The sequence below is a fragment of the Grammomys surdaster genome, unplaced genomic scaffold (assembly GCF_004785775.1).
Source record: "Grammomys surdaster isolate TR1022 unplaced genomic scaffold, NIH_TR_1.0 129, whole genome shotgun sequence".
NCBI lineage: Eukaryota > Metazoa > Chordata > Mammalia > Rodentia > Muridae > Grammomys > Grammomys surdaster.
Window position 1 is genome coordinate 2,366,755 of NW_021604587.1, and position 23,536 is coordinate 2,390,290.

The following is a 23,536-nucleotide window of genomic DNA, read 5'->3' on the forward strand; positions in this document are numbered from 1 at the left end:
GTGGGTTAGTGTCTCTTTAACTCCCCCAGAGTTCCTGCCTGGCCACAGGAGCCAGCCTTCCCAAGATCCATATCCCCAAAGCTGTGAGTCACAGCTAAGGACACACTCATTGATTATTGGATGTCTCCCCTCTCCCAGGTCTCCATCTGAGAAGAGAGAATCTATATTGTGACAATGCCTTCATATGACTGGCCTGTAGTAAATCTGTGGAGCATTTTTTAAATTAGCAATTGATGTGAGAAGGCCCAGCCCATTGTGGGTGTTGCCAGCTGTGGGCAGGTGGTCCTGGGGTACACAAGAAAGCAGGCTGAACATGCCATGAGGAGCAAACCAGTAAGCAGTGTTCTGGCTTCTCCTAAAGTTCTTGCCTCCAGGTTCCCTCCCTGGCTTCCGTGGAAGATGGATTACAAACTGTAAGCTGAAATAAACTCTTTCCTCCCCTTGTTGCTCTTGGTCACGGTGCTTTATTACAGCAATAGAAATGCTAATCAACATATTGCTAGACATTAAACGATTGCCTCTTTCAGTTTTGTTCTCTGCTGTATTCCAATATAAACATTAAATAAACTGCGTCTCCAAACATGGTGGAATGCTAATATTAATACAACACAATACTAATGCATTTAGGAGACTGAGATAGAAAGATGACCTTCAGTTCAAGGCCAGCCTGATCTACATAGTGAGACTTGGTCTCAAAGATACAGAGAGATGGCAATGAGCTTTGACGTGGGTTTAGATGGGTTCTAACAAACCAAGTGCAAGCATCGTGGTTCTTGAAGACTTTCCCCATTTTTGCCATCAGAGTGATCACTTTTGTGTCCCATTTGCTACCATTCTGCCTTCCAACACAACACAGAATATGCTACTGCTCTGCCTGTAAGTGGTTTTAAGGGGATTTATCTCCAGCAAAGCAGAGATACCTGCATAAATATGAATCCCTGCATCTGTTCTTTTGCTATGGGTGAAACAGCCCTTTTATACTTCAACCTTTAAAGCAATTTGATCATTTGTAAAAATGGCAGTTCATCTGTTAACGATTTTTTGCCCTCCCTTCAAGCTTTTCTACTTTATCGGGTGAACTATGAAAGTTCCCCTTCTTCTATGTGTTGTATAAATGCAGCAGGTCTGAGCAAAGATACTACAGGGAAGAGAATAAGGACACTCGGACAGACTGCCACTGTTCTGGGCCCCTCCATTCTTCCAACCCAGGAGTCATTTTAACCTGACTTAAAGTAAAGCAGGTTTTCAAAGCTTTGAGAAATGCTATTAATTCTGTAAATTAGCCCTGGCTCACCTGTTTTGTCAATTAATCCACTGGCACTGAGCTCATTTGAATTCTGTTCAGACTTGGAAGCCCTTTGCTGCAGACAGAGGCGATGCACACTGCCGGAATGAACCGGCTGGGGTTTATTAGCTCGCTAGGCAATGTTTTCTGAGTGAGCGTATATACGGTGTGAAAAGCCCAATTTTGATAATGGATGTGCCTCTCTGAGCTTTTAATTCCATGTTTAATTGGGCACAAAATTCAGGCTCTCAGATTTCGTGGAGGTGCTGGGCAGAACAATCGAACCCACGGTGTGATGAGTGGGTGGAGGGGGGCGTCCAACTTCGACTCGATGACACCGAGGAAGCCCCCAACCGAAGTCTATTGGTTTAAAGCATGTTTTAATGAACAGAAAATTACGAGGCATTGTCTTGATTGGGCTAAGTGCCTCACTGACAAGGAAGAATGTTAGAAAAACAAAAAGTAAACAGAGACTTCCGGACTGTGGAGAAAGCTGGCAACTTTGAAGCCACTGGAGACTGGTGCGTGGGGACTTCCTCCTCCACCTCAGCAGCGGCTGGACCCCTCCTCTCTCCACCTCTGCCTGAGAGGCCTTTTTGTAGCTCAAACCATCCTGAAAGGTCCCAGTTAAAACTCCTTTGGGCCGTACAAAGTCTTTATGGAAACAAACAAAAAACAAAAAACAGAAAACAAAAAAATACATCCATAAATAGAGTTATGGATGGTGATTGGAGCCACAATTTTTAACAGATTATTTACTACAAGCCACCAGTCGGGAACCAGTAATTCCACTTTTTAAATATATTATTAAATATTATGTATTACATGTTATATAATATATAATATGTATTTTATATTATATTACTTATATTTCTATATTATATATAATACCTTATGTATATGTGTATATATAATATACATAATACAGTATATATAATATATACAATGTCATATATTACATACAAAATATATTCCACATAATGCATTTTATGTTATATGTTATACATTATACATTATATGCTATGTATTATATGTAATTATATAGTATATTGTATATAAATCACATATTATATAATTATATACTAAATTATATATATACTATACAATTTTTATATATTAGGGTTATATTACTTCCATTGTTTCCTAGTCTCTAAAATAGAGGAAGCTTTGTCTGCATTTTCATGTATCATTGATTGCTGGTTGAGATAATTTTAGTCAGAGAACAGATCTCTCCCTAGTCTATTGGTTATTTGAGATTTGAGACCGTGTTAAAGTATTCCATATTCATTTAAAAATGAAATCTTTTTCCCCCACAGGGTGGAAGTATCTGTGTCTTTCCAAGCAGGCATGTTTGTTGATTTCCGTGAACAATTTTGTTGTGCTATTCTGAACAATTTTTAGTTCACTGAGAGAGTTGGGTTACATTGCGCTTGTAAATGTATTGATCCACGCCTCCTCCTCCATTCTTCGCTTTATATATTTCAAGGTGGAATTGTTAGGACCTAGCTTTAAGAAGATTCGGATATATCATGATACATATTTATGGAGTAAGTAACCGGAAGCTCTGACACACATACACAGTGTGTGATACTCTAATCTGACTAAGCATTTGTCTGTGGTTTGTTTTAAATGTCTGCCAGAGGTCCTTGAGGCGAAGGATTGTTTCTTAGTTTGGCATTATCGGGAGATGGTAAAACTTGAGGAGCTGGGCCTGAGGCAGAGGTTTTCTGGTCCTGAGGAGGAACAGAGAGGTGTCAGCCATTTTCTTCTCTCCCGTTTTCTTCCTAGCTGTCAGGTGAGCAATTTTGCTCCATTACAGACAAGCCCAAAAGCAGCAGAGACAAAAAGATCCCAACCGAAACCCCTAAACCATGAGCCAGAACAACTCCTCTCTGTTTTCCTGGTTTCTTTTTTAAACCCAGCAGCAGGAACTTAATTAAGCATCACCCCCTCCCAGTATAAACAAAACCCCCGGCTCTTGTCCCTCCATCTGTCGGTCTGTCTGTGGTGGATTTCTGTTTCCAGGCAGGTGCGGTGGGATCCTAAGTCACTCCTTTCCCCTTCCAGGCCTCCTGCTATATTTAGGCGACCTGTCTGGTTTGGCTGGAGTCCCACAAGAACTTGGGACCTCTTAAAAAAGGATAGAAAGCAAACTAACTAAACAAACAAACAAACAAACAAACCATAAAACATCAGGCCCAGAGCCATAATAAAACAGAGACAAACTGGGCACATTGGTGCACACCTTAACCCCTGCACTCAAGAGGCAGAAGCAGGCAGATGTCTGTGAATTCAAGGTCAGCCTGGTCTGTGTAGTAAGTTGTGGACACAAAATGACCAGCCACCTCCAGGTCCTACCACCACAGCTGCCCCAGCATGACAGACTACACCCTCAAATTGTGATCACACAAAACCCTCCCCACCTAAGCTCTTTGTCAGGTATGTCGCCTCAGCAACAACGAAACGACTGATATACTCGGACCTGCACGTAGATTTGTTGATACCTTGATCCTTCCCTAGGGTTACACAAAATCTTTTCTCCTGACCTTTCACACGCACGCACGCACGCACGCATCATACATTATCACTGTCAGTAAGCATTCTTCTGTATAATGGAGCACTGGTGCCTATTTCTTCTTTGTAATGCTAACTTAGCATCTACCACCAACCTTCTCCTGGTTTTCCTCTTCTAACCTCAGGATATGATCATTTTTATCATACTTACAGATTTTTTTTTGTAAAATCTGTCGCATAAGCTTTTTTCATTATGATATCTTCAGTCTAAATTCTATTTTTTCTATTACGAAAACTACCAGTTTTCTTTAACTCTTTTTTTAAATACTTATGCTCATTATCTCAATTATGTGTAACCCTGTATCTATCTGTGAGGAATGTGGACTGCCCATGAGTGCAGTTGCACACAGTGACCAGAAGAGAGCATCTGATACTCAGGAACTGAAATTAGAGGTGCTTCTAAATCACCCGCAATGGGTGCTGGGAACTGAATTCCAGTCCTCTACTAGAGCACTTCTCGGCTAAGCCATATTACAATATCCTTCTTTGCCTCATTGTTATTATTTATTTATTGGAGGTTTTTGAGACAGCATTTCTCTGCACAACAGCCCAGGCTGTCCTGGAACTTACCAGGCTGGCCTCAAACTCACCTTCCTCTGAGTGTGGGTATCAAAGGTGTACGCCACAATCCCCAGTTGTTTTATCTTTTTTTATCTCAATCTTTTATTTTCAACCTTTCTAAGTCACTTTAGGATTGGGATTAAACTCATCTGACTTATTCTCCTATTCAAGATTCACAATGGTCAGCATCTCATTGAGAACTTAGCCTGAATTTTTTTTTTTAAAAAAAGAATAACTGTTGAAAGCAAGGTTCTTCAAATACTTGAAATAATTTGGAAATCTATAGGAACTGCGGAAACAAAGTAGCTCCCTTCTTTGTTTGCCTATCTGGGTTTGGAAGCTGTGAACACCGGGAGCTTCTGACTTCTTCCCTTTTGGGGAAATCTTAGGCCACAGCTCCGGGATGCTCAGTTCTACTGATCACTCCCCCAATCGGAAGGCAATAACAAAGTAACAGCTCTCCATGCCCTTCAGGGAGTAAAATGTTTAGATGAGAAAAACCTCCCTAAAAGCATTTGTGAGAGATGTCTGAGTGTTTTTTATCAGTGGCGATAGGGACTTTTCCCCATAAATATATGGCATTCAATAACACAATCTCCTTTCCCAGCTACATACGCGTGTCCTTCAAAGCACTCTTCCTCCAACCATGTGACCATTCAGCAGAGAAAAATCAGCCCGTTTACATAACAGCCGTTGGTGCGAGCGTTGACATATTACTTCAGGGCCTTCCGTCTATAATGGGTTTTTCAAATGTGTTGCCATGTTCAGTTGATTAGTTGTGGGTGATCTGAAATGTCAAACTATTAGCCTTGACAACTACTGCCGAGGCTACTATCTTTGGAAAATATCTTTTTAATAATATAACTGTTTGTAAGTGGAAAGAGTGATGCTCAAAACACAGAGACTCAGTAAGTGTGGATTACCAAGCCACCAATAGTCTCAGTTCCTCATGCTCCCTGCTGATACCTGGGTCTTTGGGCTCCTTTTTACTGAGCAAGCTCCAGCAGGGGGCCCTGCCCCCAGGCTCTTCTGAAACACATATGAATTTGGGGGTTGGAATCTGAGGGTAGAAAGGAAAGGGGGCAAAAACATTCAGTGGAAGATTCTGGTACCTGTCTTCCACCTATGGCTAAAATAAAAAGTCATTTCAAAAGCTACTCAGGAACGAGAGCTTGGAATCAGGCTTTGAATGAGGGAATTTTAAAATTTAAATCTGCAGATGTCAATCATTAAGACAGATGGAATAACATTAGTCTTTGGCTCCTCCTACTCCATTTCTTCACTGTCTCTCACCCCCACTGCTCTGCCTAAGAGCACACTATGTCTATAACACTGTCTCCTAATTATTCCTTACTCAGTGCATCCTTCCACCTTTTCCATTCATGATCCCAATAAGCAGAGTAGCCATACAATCTATCTTCAAAGTAGGACATGATCAAGAGTGGATGGGACATAAGAATGACACTGGACAAATTAGCCTCGGGTTCTTCCAGATGCCCACATATATGGTTACCCTACCAGTAAAGGCCATTTGTCCCCCTTGGGAATAATTTCCTTCTAATATGGGCTTCCTGGAAATCACATTTGAGCGTGAGGTTTTTGCTGGATCAGGAAACACAGTAAGCAAAACATCGCCCTCCTTTTATGGTTGGAGTGGCATTGACTCTCACACAATCAAAGAAATTAAAACCCACCACAGGGCCAGACCTGCAGACACCTGCTATCACCCCAGCCTCTCCCCAGCCTGGATTAATCCCCATAGCTGGGGCTTCAACAGAAGGAAGACCCAGCACCATGAGTGTTTTCTTTGTGTTGCTTTCACAAAGAAGTTAGTTGACCTCAACCACCTACACCTCTAACATCCACTGACCAAAGAGAAGAAGGAATTCACACACAAAGTGTTAAAGTGCTGAAAGATGAGTCTTTTTTTCAGAATCGTCTTGTAGAGCAAGGATGCTGGTACCATATCCTAAGCCAAAGTCAGACTGATAGTGGAAATCTTAGGGACTGCCAGGCTGCTGGGGAAGATGTTGGTCAGAGGGAGGTGGCAAAGCTATCATTTAAAGGGCACTACAGGCCACAGCCAGCTCTTGTTACCCACACCTGAAGGCAGACACAGAAGTCTCTGTTTCAGTGAGACTCCAGTCTTGCAGATCTGTCCCCTACCCCACTTTACTCTCAGAAATATGGAAGAGTCCGAAAAGCTGACTCTGACATGTTTGTTCTGCTTTCCTTCTGCAAATTTTGAAATGTGATTTGATCATCTCAATGCAAAAAAAAATGCTTACTAAAAACTGTAGTGAACATGGATTTTGAAATTTATTATAGATTCTTAGCCCAGATAGGGGCATTCGCAGATGATTTAAAAGACTGAGTTGTTCTGAGTGAAGGATTATGAATGTGTAATTTTGTTCTTTGTGGAGGTTGTGGTCTTTTTTGTTGTTGAGGGCAGCCTCAGAATGATGTTTCTAAGGTGGGGTGAAACATACAGGCTGACAAGGGAACTGGAGCTTGAAATAGCAACATGTCTGTGTGTTTATTAGCACATTAAAACATAGGACCTAGTGGAGTCTAATAGCCCTGGATATGGTTATTCAGATAACGGCATCTCTGCAACAAGAGATTGATGTGAAAATACCTGATTTTGATTGGTGGCAAAGTCATAGGTCCTGTTGATATTGTTGTGGTTTATTGTCTGTGTGCATAATTAAAGAAAATGTCAAAGTTCAGTCAGAGGCTTGTTAAAATAATAAAATAATTTGCTTTTTATCTGAAGTTGTATGACCCTGGATTCCAATCACTGACTTCTCAGAACCTCAAATAAACACCAAATATTCTTGTAAACCACAGCCTCACTATGTCTGCAGCCTGCCTGGTGGTGCATGAAGACATGACCTACTGGCTGTTTGTCTTCACAAGCTTAAAAACCCTTCATAGAAACTTCTCTGGAGACTCTGCCTTTGCCATCTTCATCCCCAATGGGGATGCAAATGACCAAAACTCACAATTTGGGGGCAATGACCAAAACTCACATTCTTTGAGAACACTTCTAGATACCATTCCGGTTTCTCCTGTCTCAAAGGAACTCCACTCACATATGTAATTCTTCCCAAAATAAGTTGAACGTAGAAACCCCTAAAACTCTCAATTGTGGATCAGAAATCTGATAGACAAGTCTTTGAAATTCAGTTTCTGGGGCGGGGTGGAGGGTGAATATAAGAACAGAAAAATTCTTTTAATTAAGTTTTTTTTGTTATTGTTATTGTTATTGTTTTACTTAATGACTATCATTAGAGAAATAAACAGAATCTGAGTCATTCTAAGACTCAATATGGCATATGTGACCTCACACAAGGTCTTAGAGACCAAGCAGATTTTGGTTCCAATTGTAGTCAGGCATTCATTAAGTGTGACTCCAGTTAAGTGGTTAGTCTCTCTGAGTTTCAGTTTCCCACGACATAAAATCTCAGAGCCGAGTTGGAAGGAATAGGGAAGTGTTGAGAACGTGCAGACACTTGGGCAGGGTCTTCCACAGCGGGGCAGCAAAGTACCCGCCACTTGTACTCTTCCCAAGCACAAGCAGCCCCGTACCTCCTTTAGTTGTGTGGGTTCTTGGTACACGTGCCAGTTTTCTCTCCAGACAAAAAAATGCTGTGCCCTACTCTTGAGGTTTCCAGTGGAAATGTTCATTTGGAAAACATAATTTTAAGGGTTGGAGAGATGGTCTGAGGTTACGAGTATTTGTTGCTCTTGCACAGAACCTAAGTTTGATTGCTAGCACCTATGTCAGGTGACTCACAACTGCCTGGAACTCCAGCTCCAGGAGATCCAAAACCCCCTTTTGGCCTCCACAGGCAAAATCAGAAAGAGATAAATTAGAGTTCCTGAAACCAAACTCCAAGGTTACCCTTCAGCTCTCGATGACTACAGTGCTATTGGATCAAATGAAAAAGGAAACTGTCAATTCCCATCATTTCCAGTTGTTTTTTGTTGTTGTTGTTTTTAGTCTGGCAAAATTAGTTGTTTGAACATCACTTTATGTCAAAAAAAAGCAATGCATTGTTGTCTTTAAGATGTCTCTGTTAAAAACACATCTAGTTTCTGGCGTATATCTCAACCAAGGATTGGAATATAACCATAAAAGATTGATTCTGGTGAGAGGACATTATAGTTTGAAGGAAAAATGTCCCCCTAGGCTCATATGTTCTAACACGTGGCCCCCAGATGGTGGAGCTATTTGGAAGGGTAATCCCGGCTCTTGGGAGGCAGAGGCAGGCGGATTTCTGAGTTCGAGACCAGCCTGGTCTACAGAGTGAGTTCCAGGACAGCCAGGACTACACAGAAAAACCCTGTCTCGAAAAAGCCAAAAAAAAAAAAAAAAAAGAACACAGGCCAGTAGAGGTCACGGGGCTTTGAGGACTGTACCCCAGCCCCTCTTCCAGGCTGAACCCCCTGCTTTCTTGTCAGCAGTCAAGATGCAAGCCAGCTGAGCTGCAAGCCACGGCGTGAGTTACATCTCATACATTCCTTAGCTCCTGAACCAGGAGCTAACGCAGCCTCCTCCTTACGTTTCTTCTGTCAGGTCTTCCACCACAGTTCTGTGACAACAACTATCCAGAGAGCAGTGGGGTTTTATTGTGCCATTTAAGAGCCCACTCACAAGGTAAGCAAGAATGTCTGTCTGCCTCAAGCTGGCCTTCTTCCCTCCGGCTTTACTTCCTGGGCAGTTTAGTGATAGAATCTCCGGGAGGATAGGTATGGCTCCTCAGAAAGAACTCTGTCTCAAGAACTTTGCTGAGATGAGCATTTGAGACCTGTTTTGTTCCTTTTATTAATCAAATTAGGTTCTATCATGTACAATAAGGCAATAAAATTGTAAAGCAACATTCCATACTTATTGCTTTTATTTGTGATGCTAGAATTGCCTGTTATGGTGAGTTTTAATATTTAATAGATCTTCTTAAATGACTTTGTTTTCATTTTTTACTGAGCTTCCACCAACCATTTTTTTTTAAATACTAGAGATTAAGTCCAGAGCCTAGGCCAAGCTACACAAGTCATCTTCCACAGACTGTATCTCCAGCCTGTTTTATTTTATTTTGAGACAAGCCCTCCCTAAGTTGTCCATGTCAGCTTCAGTTTTACCAGATTCAAAGGAGATGAGATGTCTCTGACTTCTCACAGTTGGTCAGTGGGGGAGCTGGGATTCAAACCCATTCCTCTGGTTCTCCTGGAACCCCCACTCTGAAGAAGCATAGAAACAACCGGGGGAAGCCGACTTATGTCCAAAGCTTGACTGCAGGACCTACCTGGGAAAATAGAGGGTTTTCTGAAGGAACAGAAAATACAGAGACTGTGGAAATATACAGAACGGCTACATGGTGTGCCTTTTGGAATCATCATGATTTTAAAGCTTAAATTTCCCACACTCACCAAGTTTCAGGCAAAGCCAACTTGGGTTCATATTTGAATTGTATTAATTTATTCAGCAGCTTTCCCCATTTAAGTCATAACAAATAGGTTTTAAAAACCTCAAGAGTGATGGCTCCCCCTTTTATATTCAGATTGACTTCTAATGCTATTCTAGGGAATTACTCAATAATAACTCTTACCACATCCCGATGAAAAGATAACGTTATTTCCATGGGGTATCTTTTCCTTGCCATGGGTGAAAAATGAAAGGACATAAAGGCTAATAACGTTATGTGAGGTTTAGCAGCAAATCAAATGAAATTATAGGTGTGAAATAGCTTTGCAAAGAACAGAGTGCTATCCAGATATAAGGCATTATTATGAAGAACGCTGGCACTCCATAACTTTCTGACCATCATATTCCAAGTATTTTCCTAACTTTAGCTTAGGACATTGTACCTTCAGTGTAATTTTTTTAGTTCTTTCAATCACTTAGCACACTCTCACAGGCCAGATGCCATACTCTTGAATTAAGAGCCTAAGAATATAGCAGCAAAGGAGTAGAAACTAAGACTAAACAAATTTTTCTCGTGGGGGGGGGTGGGTAAGGGATGGGGATGGGGGAGGACAGAATTGAATAAAAGGTATCATTAAGGCACAACATACTCAACAGTCAGGCATTTGATAAATGGTTGTTGATTCATTGGCTGGGTGAAGCAGAGCTCCTGAGGCAAGTGGAAAGCTAGCAGGGGTTAAAGGAAGTGTTAACCATTATCACTCATGCCTTTTCTTTCCCTCTTTTCTTCCCTACCCCACTTCCCTTCTCCACCTCAACTTCCTCTCATCCCCCCCCCCTTTATATGCTTGGTTTGCTTGGTTTCTTTGGGGTAAGGTCTCACAATATACCCCAGGCTGGCTCAAACACATCATCCGTCTGCCTTAGTGTCCTAGGCTCTGAGGTTACAGGAAGGCATCACCATGCCTACGTTACTCCTGGTTCCAGTATAGCATAGCAGACTTTTGAACCGTTTATGAAACGTATTTTTACTAAGTTTTTTTTTTCTTAATGTTTTCCTGGGCTGGAGAGATGGCTCAGTGGTTAAGAGCACTGACTGCACTTCCAGAGGTCCTGAGTTCAAATCCCAGCAAACAACATGGTGGCTCACAACCATCTGTAATGAGATCTGATGCCCTCTTCTGGTGTGTCTGAAGACAGCTACAGTGTATTCATATATAATAAATAAAAAAATCTTTAAAAAAAAAAAACATTTTCCTAGAGGGCAAATTGACAAGATAGACTTTAGAATCCAGTTTTTCTTCTCTAAACAGTTTGGATGAGTTTATGCTTACTGTTATCATGTTTTGTTTTGTTTTGTTTTGTTTTGTTTTGTTTTTTAAGGAGAGAGAGAGAAAGTCAGACCCACTGCTGTTTCAGGATACAGCCATCAGCACAAGCCACTTCCGTTCTCATTTAGCAGCTGAGCTCGTCAGAAGGCTAGGACGACCCTGCTCACAAGCCACAAAGCCCATCCAAGCTCCAACATCCCCACCTTCAGGAAATAATGCAAAACTCACAAACTCACATCAGTGCCCAGAACCTTTTTGACGGGGGGGGGGGGGGGGGGCCCACATCGCAACCCTGAAAAACTTCCTCTGGGTTCCCCTTCCCTCTTCTCTCCCTCCCCCTCTCAGCTCTCATCCCACAGAAGCACACCGACTCTGATGATAACCCAGGCTCCAGCCATCTGCTCCCCACCCCACCCAGTCCAGAAGTTGAGAGCAAGAAGGAAGAAGTACCCACAATCCTCTGCTACAGAAGAGCAGGCTGCTGTAGGTGGTCATGCCAGTTAGATGATGCTGCAGAGACTCAACCTCCGAGTCTCCCACCTACTGCCCTAGAGCGAAAGGAACAAAAAATAAAGGCTCGGGGATTCCACACATTTCTCCAGTGTTAGAGAAAGTATTGGCAAAGGTTTCAGAGAGTCTAAAGTTAACAACTGAGCGATCTGGGCTGAGGCCTACAGTGAGGTATTCCAATAATGCTCTCTCCTCTGAACATTTCTGTTCCTTTGTGAAGATTTGTTGGATTCCACTTTAGCCAGGGAACAATTCTCGCCTGGCACTCCACCAACATCAGAGAAATGCATTCAGCTCAGTGATGGGCGGATGCCCTGTCATGCCCATGTTTCCTACCAGCTCACTAGACTGGCATGTCCAATGGAACTTTCTAGAGAGCGGAAAATATTCTTCACCTGTGTTTACTCTTTACCAATACAGTAGCCACTGACGACATGCGGCTCTGAGCATAAGAAATGTAATTAGTGGGACCGAGCAGATGAGTGAGTAGTTTTAGGGGGGGTTGGTCTTTGTGTGTATTTATCGAAATTTAAATTGCGATAGCTTCAGGAAGCCAGCAGCCACTGCCAGGGACAATCGAGTCCATGACAGTAACATCACGACTAGAGTTGGGAATTTGCGCATGTCCAGCATGGGGTAACTTTTATCAGCACATTTACAACGTAACTGCTTTTCTTTCCCCCTTTGTTTCTTACACAGAGCATTTCCCACCTTCCTCTTCTAACAGCTCCATGCTTGCCCTTCCCTGGAGTAACAGAGCTTCAGCGGAAAAGTGGGCAAACACATCAGAGAGACATGAGGGGTTTTCAATTTTAGGATTTTTTTTCTCAAAAGCTACATTTTGTTTCTATGTTTTATACATCAACTAATAGGGCCAAACTAGCTGAGAATTTGGTGACAGCATGTTTGAACTGAATAACCAGGCTCTGGATCCAGGGATTCAATTAGCCAAAGATGGGAACAAATGGGGAAGATTCCATCTCTGCCTACTCATGTACATACTCTATTCTTGTTGTCATTTCCTAAGCTATACAGCACAGCAACTATCCACACAGCGTTCACACTGCTAGGAGATCTGGGGATAGAATACATGAGAAGATATATCCAGGTTGCATTCACATTACACATCAACTAATACCTTTTGTGGCTGAAGATTTTGTCGTGGGATCCTGGAACTGATCCCTTTCCTTATAGCAAGGAGAATTTCTAGTCATCATTTGGTCTTCAATTTTCAGGTAGAAAATTGAGAGGAAGTCTTCAGTCAACTTGTCTACCTTTCTAGCAGACACTAGCAAAGCGCTCACCTGCGTTTTCCCTGACCTCAGAATCACTTGAGAGCTCCTGAGAGTAAGTTTGGGGCTGGAGAGATGATTTCTCAGGTAAATTTGAGCAACTTGAATTTGATCCCAGGAATCTACATAAGGATGGATAGAGAGAACAAACTTCACAAAGTTGTTCTCTGACCTTCACATCCACACCCGTGGTGTGTGTGTGTGTGTGTGTGTGTGTGCCCACAGCACAGGCCACAGAAGACATCAAGAGAAGAGGAATCCAATCCACGACACCTCTGTAATGATACCCGTTCCTCTGTGAGTAGGAACTAACAGTCTGTGTCAAAAGCTTATTACCTTTAAGTGTTCTTAATACAACAATAATAACAGTAATAACAATAATGGAGTTAAAGGAGACGGTGGAAATCCCGATGCCGATAGTGACAGAGTTTCCTGTACACACTTATCTCAACTGGAGTTAGACACGTCAATCACACCCTGGAAAAGTGCTATGAGGGAAAAAAATCTCAAATTGATATGTTATATATACATTTTAACTTGTTTGGCAAATTTCATATGGGTTTTGATGCCACGTATGGATTCAATCACTGACAAATCCTTTCTCACAGTCTTCCTTAAAAACTCCAAACTAATAAGCTTTGCAAAAAAAAAAAAAAGTGTTGTGTGAGGCTTCTGGGGTCAAAGGAACCATGCCTAATCTTCACAATCAGGCTTCTGGGGCTTAGAGAAAGCCAGGAAGCAGTCTCTCAGGACAGTGCCTTGTTGAAGCCCATTTTTATCGATTCACTTAAAAGCACTGTCTTGAAATTGTTTGCCTTAAGAGCCAAAAGATGTTGCCTCTTTCTCAATGATTCTTTCCCCCCACGTCCCACTGCAGATTTAAATCAAAGACTAGAACAGCGGACCCAAATCCTGGTGCCTCCATCTTGTTCCTCCCCTTTTAAGTAGACCTCCTCTCCAGGGTGGGGAAACAAATTTTTCAGAGCTTTCATTTGCAAATGTGAATAAGAAGACAATGCCCAACATCGATCACATCAGTGTAAGGGTGAGGGTATGAGCGGGAGTGGACGAGAAACAAACATTAGCCAAGGCTATCCTGTCAGCCACGTCTACCTGCTAAGATTTTTGAGCGGGGGGCTTATGAAAATTCAGGCTGAAGCAGACAAATGTGTGTCATTTTCCTCGGAGGAGTGTGCTGCAAATAGATTCCATCTTCTTGCCCCATTGAGTATTCTTTAATTCAAGAGCTCCCTCTTTATTCCTCCACTAAAAATTTCTTGGGGTTCTCTGGAAACGGAGATCTGAAATCGAAGAGGTTTTCCTTCCTCTGTTTGTAACCCTGGCCTTTCAAAGAAGTAGACTGCACTAGAGATGGAGAGAAAGTATTTAGACGCGTGCATCATTCACTTGGGGCCTAGACACTAACATGCTCATAGTGATTCTGTGGGGCTCTTGTTTTCCGCCTCTGAACGTTTCGGTCCTTGCGGTATGACACTTCTCCGCCTCTGTCATTAGGTACCTCTGCCCAGACAAGTTTGCTATCGTTTACCTCACTTACTGTACCGTGGAGCACACCATTAGTGTTGCCGAGGATTACCCCAGCTCCAATGAAGATGCCTTAATAGTTCTGAAGGAAACTCACCCAAATTACAGTGCACGGGGGTAGAGTTCAGCCGTGTAGAGACGTGAAGATCTTCCAGCGGTGTGCTGCATTCTTTTTCATTCATTTCCCGTAGAGCAGGTTAAACCTCTTGAATTAAGATCTATGCTCAGATGCCAATGGGAATGGAGTGTGCACAGAAACGGAGGTTTGCTCGAACGAACGTGTTTACTGCTGAAGTGCTGCTTCTGCCTTGCTCCTTTTCATGGCATGTTAAAGTTCTCAGGAAGGAATCCAGTACTGCCAATGATTTTATCTTTTCTCGCCCAAACGTGTGGTATTTGAGCCTGCTAACAGCTACAAAGACTTTTGTTTTGTTTTGTTTGTTTTGTTTTTAAAATAATGGCTATGGTTGGTTTTAAAAATAATACCAGAGGAAGCTTTAGTTGATGTTATGTGATACAATTAAGAGATGCTGTGTAATTGCCTTTGATTCTAACAGTAAAAAGGAACTCGTACTGCCTTTTCGGATTATGTACGCCTCTTTAAGTCGACTATAGCCCAAGGTCACAGTCATTCACTCCTGAATTTGTACCTTGCTGGGCCAGGAAGTGAATTGTGGCCCAGAGCCCAGTTGCACCCACAGGATCTCTTTCTCTATCACGCTGTGCTTGTGCACCCCCTGCTGTCTTATTTTATGATGACAGCTCTGAGAAAGTAGCTAACAGACACCTTGGTGGAAATAAGACAATAAAGATTTTTTTTTTTTTTTTTTTTTACTATCTAAGCTTTAAGAAGCTGAGACCCTCACCTAGATGGGCAAGAATATATATTTTCAGAATCTGTCGTCTTTTCCAACAACCATCCCAAGAACTTAATATCTCTTTTTTAAAAAATACCTGTTCACTATACAGTTTTAACATTTATCTTTCAAAAATGGAGGCTCTTAGTAGGCTACTCAGGCATATGAAAGAGGTCTGTGTACAGGTATATACATGTGTGCATACCTCCCTCTGTGTGTGTGAGGGGGCACCCCATTTCCATCTGTTTTGTTTTATAAATGAGCAGCTGACACTGCCTCCACTTTCCATAAGGTATTGAGTAAGCACAGATCTATATTGCCTCTTCCAGCCAGATGACTGATACTATGGTGAAACTGCATCACTCACCCATCTCACATAGAGTGCATTAAAATGTTAACTGACACATGCATACAAGGCAAATGTACCATATGGTGATACAGAAATGTGCTCGTACCTCCAAAACATGGTTTATTTTCTACATCGACCATCCTGGTAATTGGCCACTTTCAGGAGTGTGAACATTATACTCTGGATGGCCAGCAGAAGCCCAAGCCAATATCATTTTAAGATCCCAACATTCCTGGATACACACACAGAGAGAGAGAGATGGGCCTAACCTCTCAGTGTACGCTGGAATAAAACATCACTAGTGTAGATAGGTGCTCCCTTAATACTGAAACAAAAGGATCAAACTGTCTTCTTGGATCAGTGCAGAATAAACATGATTTGAAGTCCTTGCAGGGATGCCAGGGTTGGGATGTGGTACTTCTCTGCTTCTCTGTCATGGCTGCCCACAGTTGGGGTCACCGACTCCCCTGCATCCCAAAATGATCTTTACAACTGCTTTGCCCACTCATCTCCACTTGTCCATTCTATAATTTTCTCTTCTATTCTGAATTAGATTCTTCCTCAGAACCCCAAACTACTCCATCTCATTCTCCTGATCAAAGCATTCAGTTGCTTTTTACAAATACTAAAATCTTCAACAGACCTTCCAAAGCCAGTGAAGACATTTATCTTCCCAACCAACCTGAGATCTGAAGCTCCTCTTGTGCCATGTATTTTATGGGTACATTAACCATTGAATTTTAAAGTCCATAAGGATGAGATTGGATCCAACAACAATATCTATGTTGTCTTGTACCAAGCCTGCTATATAGAATAGGTTATAATGATTGTAGGCCTTTGAGAACTAATGGGAAGATGTGCTCTTGGTGAGAAAACACGTAACAGTAGCCAGCTCTCCTACAATAATCAACCACAGACTTCATCAGTTTGGTGCAGATAAGAGGAGCTCTATGCTTTAACTGAGAGAATTTGGTGAGGAGAGTCTAGACAGCACTTACTTAAGTGTTGAGAACTTCTGAGAGCACCAAAATTCTAGAAATTTATTTGCTGAATGACAGAGCTCAGGGACCTATGCTTTCTCACTCTGCTATCATTTGCCAGGGTTTTAGGAGTAGATACATTCAATGGCCAAGCAGCAGCAATATTTCTGACTCTAGGACATTGGAAGAGGACTGTAGTAGTTCAAAGAATAATCAGTGAAGGGCCATTTGTTTTAAGCATTTTAGCTAATGTTAACCCATAGGATCTTCACAAAAAAAAGCTTTCTTAGAATGGTTGAAATACCATCTTGTTTGCTTACATTTCTTCTAATTAGTAGAAACATAAAAAATGTTCATAATTTCAAAACATGGTTGTATTGTAGATCTAGGTTCTGTGAGATTGTGTGTTCTTTTAAACGTGTTTTAACTGTGTTCTCTTGGAGATATTTTCTCATTTAAGGAATACATCTTATTTGGGGGGCTTGTTGGCTCCTGTTCTAGGGCTCATAGAAGCAGCCATAAATAAGTCATTTTAAGACTCTTTGTAAGGGTTGAATGTATTTCACCAGTTGACACAAAAACTTGATTTCTAAGAGAGGTTTCCAGCTCCATTTCTCTTTCTAGCTATTGCAAAACAGGAGCTGGATACCAAGCCCAACCCACTGGGAACCACACCCTACTGATGATTTTACTCTTTGCAACTTAACAGTACAAACCCACAAGATTAACCTGGTCAGGTTGTCACTCAGAGACTGTCAACAACTCCTCAATGTCAACTCATTAAACCTCAGTCCCTTTAACAAGATGCTCTGCAGACTGATCATACCAACTCTGTCTTTCAAACTGATCTTAGGGCTTCCCATTTCTAAGCCTTCCTTCTGCTGTTCCTGCTTCCCAGACAGTACACGTGAATGAGCATTCAGAGATACATTCTGGCCAGAAGGGTCTTTAAGCAAGTGACTGTCCTTGTGTCCCAACACAAGATTCTTTTGCTTCCTACAAATGCCTCGGCTGCCTTCTGTTGTTCTGTATGCTGACTTCTCTTCTTATGGGAGGTCATCCTCAAGGTTAGGGTGGCCACATGCCACCCACACCCCAGTTGCCTCTAACTTAAGGATGTCCTCATTGTCTTAGTAATTGTTGGCTAAGAGGAAGAAGAGTCAATGTAGGTGACTTTCTAGTTTAAGTATGTTCTTTTTATCCTGGGAGCAAGCAGAGAGGTTCACCTCTAACTGTCAACGCCAGCCACTCAAAGGCAGATGAGCATCTGAATCCACAAATACCCTTCTGCAGGGAAACAAAGTGACCTTATAGCAAAACTGAAAAGACACATTTCTTGTATTTCCCACCCAGATCCAAGAAGGTAAGTGTCAAAGGCCAAGGATAAGAACACAGTTTTCTAAGCTCACAATGAAGAAGTTTCAGATTGTCAGGCTTAGAAATAGTAGGAGGTTCTGGGTAGCACAGGAGTGCTGGCTACTTACACTGAATTACTGCCACTACTTTAGAAAATTCTTATTCAATGTGGTTCTTGTGGACACTGCCCTTCTTTTATTTAAAATATACTTGGCTTATATTTCTCTTTCATTTTAAGCCTCTGACTAAAAGATGATGAACTAGAAATGACAATGCTGAGTAGAAACTTTGGCAACAGGAAACTTGGTTCCCAACATAGAGAGTTCCGTTGACTCCATGTAAGTGGCCAGAACAAAATCTCCATAAGTACAGGATTCTCCGTCTGAGATCCAAGTCCCATTTCCACTGTTGTGAACAACAACTTTCAGGAATTCTGTCACCAACTGGAGGACATTCAGCTGGTTTCAACAGAGCCCTATTTCAATGTGATACTTGGATCTAAGGCTATCCTTCCTCCAGAGACAAATATTCTCCTAATTTATCCGATACTATCCTGAGTACACATGTAGAAGGAGCTACCCAGGTCTGGTGTGTGTAGAACTTCTATTGAATGGTTGGCATTGACATAGGAGCTTTTCTTGTGGGGAAAACCACTTCCGCCTACCTCCCCAGCCCCTCCCCTTCCATACAAACATTATCAAACACAAAGATCAGATGGGAGGAACGACGGGTATTCTCTCCCGTCTCTCACTTTCTCCCTGGGTTTTCCTGCAATAGAAGAGTCTCCAGATTACATGGAGTTCAGGCATCTCCGGGTTCAGCACTTGTCTCTTAGCCCAGTTACTCTTTGTCCATTTGACAGGTGGTTCTGTGAGCAAATGGTACTATACAAACCAACTCTAACCCTCATCAGTTTGGTTTCTTCTATCTTATTTCTTGACCTCAAAAGGGCATTATAAACTATGGCTAGGTATTATTGTGTGCATGGGGGGGGTCTGCTTTTGCTTGCTACTGATGTTTGTGTTTTGAAACAGGGTTTTAGTCAGTCATCAAGGTTAACCTGGAACTCGCTGTGTAGATCTGTCTGGCCTTGAATTTGCAGTAAGATCCTCCTGTTTCATACTCTAGAGTGTCTAGAATTATAGCCAAGAGCTACCATGCTCAATTTCTGGAGTTTTGGGGGTTTGGGGTTTTTTGTTTGTTTTGTTTTGATTTGATTTGATTTGTTTTAACCAGAATTATCAGAAATCTTATAAAACCTTATTTATTTGCTTATCTTGTGTTCTCCACCCCCTCCCTCATTCTCTTAGCACTAATGTTCTGTGAAAACTAGGATTTCTCTCTATCCTCAACACTTACAATAGTCCATGGCGTTCAGTAGAGTCTCAATAAATGCTTGTCAGGGGACTGTGGTCTAAGTAAGGATATATTAACAAAGCATTAGTTTTTTGGTATTTTTATAGGAGATAGTAATATAGATCAAATGATCAAGTTAAATAAAGTTGTAGTTATCAACAAAGAGATGGGCTGGGCCAGAAGAGTACACAATGAGATTTCTTTTTTTAAAAAATATTTATTTATTTTATGTATGCGAATACACTGTTGCTGTCTTCACACTCCAGAAGACAGAATTTACAGATGGTTGTGAGCCACCATGTGGTTACTGGGAACTGAACTCAGGACCTTTGGAAGAGCAATCAGTGCTCTTAACCACTGAGCCATCTCTCCAGCTCCACAATGAGATTTCAAAGATCTAGCTGTGAGCTATGAGCAAAGCTAGTCTCTGACAAATCCACTCCTCCTTCAGATGAAGCTTTTAACAGGGCTTCCAAAGCTTCTACATCATAAAGAAGCCATATGGATCTTGTTAATAGGCAGATTCTGATTGAAGGATTGTAGGAGTGGGGATACCCTCAGTCTGCCTTTCCAACAAGGTCATCAATGATGTCATGTCTATGACACTGGACCGTCGACCACCTTTTCAGTAGTGAAGCTAGCTATCCATGACCAGAATGATCAAAAACAATCAAGTCCTTCATTTCATCTTCAGAACAAAACAAATGGTGATGTTAACTGGTTTTGTCTTGCTTTGTTTTGTTTGTTTTTTATTAATATTGGTAACCACAATAGAAAATTACTCCAGATATGGAAATAAACAATTTAGTGAGTGGTAGACTGCTTAATACTTCAGAAGAAAAATAATGTTTGAAAACTGTGACTACAGCTTCATTTCCATTTGATACGCTGCCCTGTTTATAGCTGCTGATGTCAAACAAACATACTCAGTTCTCCCCGGAAAGGAATCTTGAGTCTTCTTCACACACACTATTTCATTGCTTCACAGATGTTGGAGGAGGAAAGAAAAGTGATTCATAGGCCCAGAGTGACTCCTTCAAGGCCACCCCACACAGATTTTCCAGTTCCTTCGCTGGTGCAGCCCACACACCATTTTGCCTCTTTGTGGGAGAATATAAGGTGCATTCTTCCTTGACTAGTGCAGAAATGATACTTGGCCCTCCAGATGTTTATATAACAGAGAGCTAAAGACTTATAAACAAAGGAAGAACAGTTGTGCACCAGGGACACTGAGAGCTCCATTCATCGGGAACCACCCGCTGACTTCCACACCCAGCCTAGCTATTTATTCTAGAGTTACCCCGACTATTGAGTGCTGTTTCATGCCCCTCCTCCTTGCTTCATGGGTCCTGGCATCAGAAATTTGAAAAAGAGTGACCATCTTTAATCCCCTTAGTGTGGGTCACTAGAGATGCCAAAGAAGGGACAATGTTGAGTTCAGGGTCATGTAAAAAGTTTTGCTTTCCAGCCACATACAACTTTTTCCCCCTCCCCAGACTAGGCCACATCTTCTGAAGTGTGAGACCTCACTTCCCTAAAGTCATGAAGGTCTAGGCAGGGGTTCCATCTGACACTGTGTCCAGGACAGGGAGCACTGTTTTGTCATAACTTTCCTATCAGTTTGCCTATCTGGTGGGTGGAAACTAAACACAGAAGGGTGGTACCTTCTGAGGAAATGGAAGTGGGCTCCAGTCATGGTCTTGACCAGCACAGTCCACTCTTGGAAATGCATAGACATTTACTCTGAGGTAGCTTTCTACTGTCTAGCCACCAAGCAAGGACATCTTGCTGCTCCTTCACCTGTATGAACACTTGAACCTGTTGTCAACCCTGCACAGTCACTCCACATGCACTCAAATGCTCTTAGACACATGCTACCAACCACTTACCACGATCACCCTGAACGCAGTCTGTAAAATGAGAGTTCCTTTCCCTGATTAAAAATCTCTCCCAGACTCCTAAACCCAATAACATTTAACTAGCTATGCTCAACTTCGAAATGCCCTTTCTGGTCCCCTAAATTCTGTGGTCTACAGGGACAGGAAATTAAGACACCCTACACAAATACTTAGGGTTGTAGCTCCATTTGGTTCTACTTGCTCTCTGAAGCTCCCAGCATCCAAAGATCCATTCTCACACCTACAATCTCATCTATTTTCCCAGGTGCCTGTTTCCTTCTGATAGCTTCCAGAGTCTCCCATCTTCCTAGTCCTGAAATACTCTCCAGTTCTTGCCCTTCACATGGTTTAGTATATGTACCTGCAGCTGACAGATGTCTTCAAGGCTGACCACCTGCCTGGGTTTCCATTATAGCCCCTACTTCCATTGCTTGCCTCTGTGTACATGTCTGTCCCATCATCTGCACTCCCTGTCACTTCTTGCTGGACTCCCCCCCCCCCAACCCTAATGGTTGCCTAGGTGACCACCGGTTGCCTAGCACCATCTTTTATCAACCAAATGGGCTTCCTGTCCTTGACCATTGTGTATCTGTCTCTGCCCTGCCACACCTGGAGCAGCACGTTCTAGCTCCCAGGCTGCCTGGCTGACGTTTCTACATCCATCTATGTCAAGGGAGGAGATTCTTAGATAAGTAATAAGATCGTCCATTCTGCCAACCTGTGGGCTAATAACACCACTGCACTATTCCAACCAAGTTAGACCACCTACAAGAAATGAATCACAAAAGCTAGCCCTAAATGTCCTTTGGAAAAAATTTCATTACCTGTCACAACATCGATATAACAGAGATCACAGTGTTCTCTGGATGTCAGTTTTCATGAAAAAAAAAACCCACTAGGTACTCCTAATATTGTGTTCTTAAATCCCTCTAATTTCTTGATTTGGGGAAATTAAGAAAACATTTAAAATCAACCTAATAATAATTCAGAGAAGTAACAATACAAAAGTGGCATCATACACAAATGCAGAGGCTACTACTACAAATAAGTTGGTCTTTTGTTTAAGACAGAGTATCATTTTTTTTCTAGGCTGTCTTTGAACTTGCTATGTAGCAAAATGACCTTGAACTTCTGATCCTTCTGTCTCCACCCCACACACACACCAATTTCTGGAATTACAGACATGTGTCATTACACCATTCCCAGTTTCTGTCATTCTGAGGGACCAACCCCAGAGCTTTGTCCATGCTGGTTGAGCACTCTACCAATTGAGCTACATATCCACCCTAAAGCTAAACTTTTAACTGAAGAAAAGTACACACATGTGTGCTCAAAGTAGAAATAAAAAGCCATCAGCATTGCCAATTAGAAGCTATCTGATTTGCTGACCTGTGTCTGTGAACCGGAGCCTATTAAGTGAACATTAACAGAACCCTTTTCAATGTGCACTTTACCCTTTCCATGAAAATGACAGGCTCTAGCAGAGACACCAGATGATCTGAACACCTGTAGCTTATTTGGAGAAAGGGGCGAAGCTGGGAGACTGCCAACAGTCCTAGACAGCAGCACTGCAGAGGAGAAAGGGGAAATGGAGGGAGGAGAAGGAAGGGGGAAGGAGAGAAGGGTGTCTCCTGAGTGAGGATTCGGGCTTTTCCATCCTGTCCTATTGCTGCTTCTCAGTGGTGGGGAGGTCAAGAGTGCAGCTCCCAGCGGCCACCTATCAAACAACACTACTTAAGAAGGGGCATGGACTCCAACTTCCAAGGGATTTTACAGATAAACAAACAAATATACATATATACAGTTAAGTATATACGTGTATGCATGTTATATACTATATATATTACACATTTTTTTATATATGGTGATATCCTTTTTCCTCTTCTTGCACTGCCCCCTTCTCTGTCTTCCTTTCCCATTTTTCCTTCTTCTCCTCCCTCTTCTCCTTCCCCTCCTTCTCCTTTACTTCATTTCCTATTCTCACTGCCCTCCTCACACACTTGCATATCTTAGTCACAAGCTGAGGCATTATTTGGAGAGGATGTGGAAACTTTAGGAGAGGTGGGGGAACCTGGTCCTTGAGGATATCTTTCTCCTCTTTCTCCTGTTCCTTCCTTCTCTCTCTCTCTCTCTCTCTCTCTCTCTCTCTCTCTCTCTCTCTCTCTCTCCCTCTCCCTCTCCCTCTCCCTCTCCCTCTCCCTCCCCCCCTCCCTC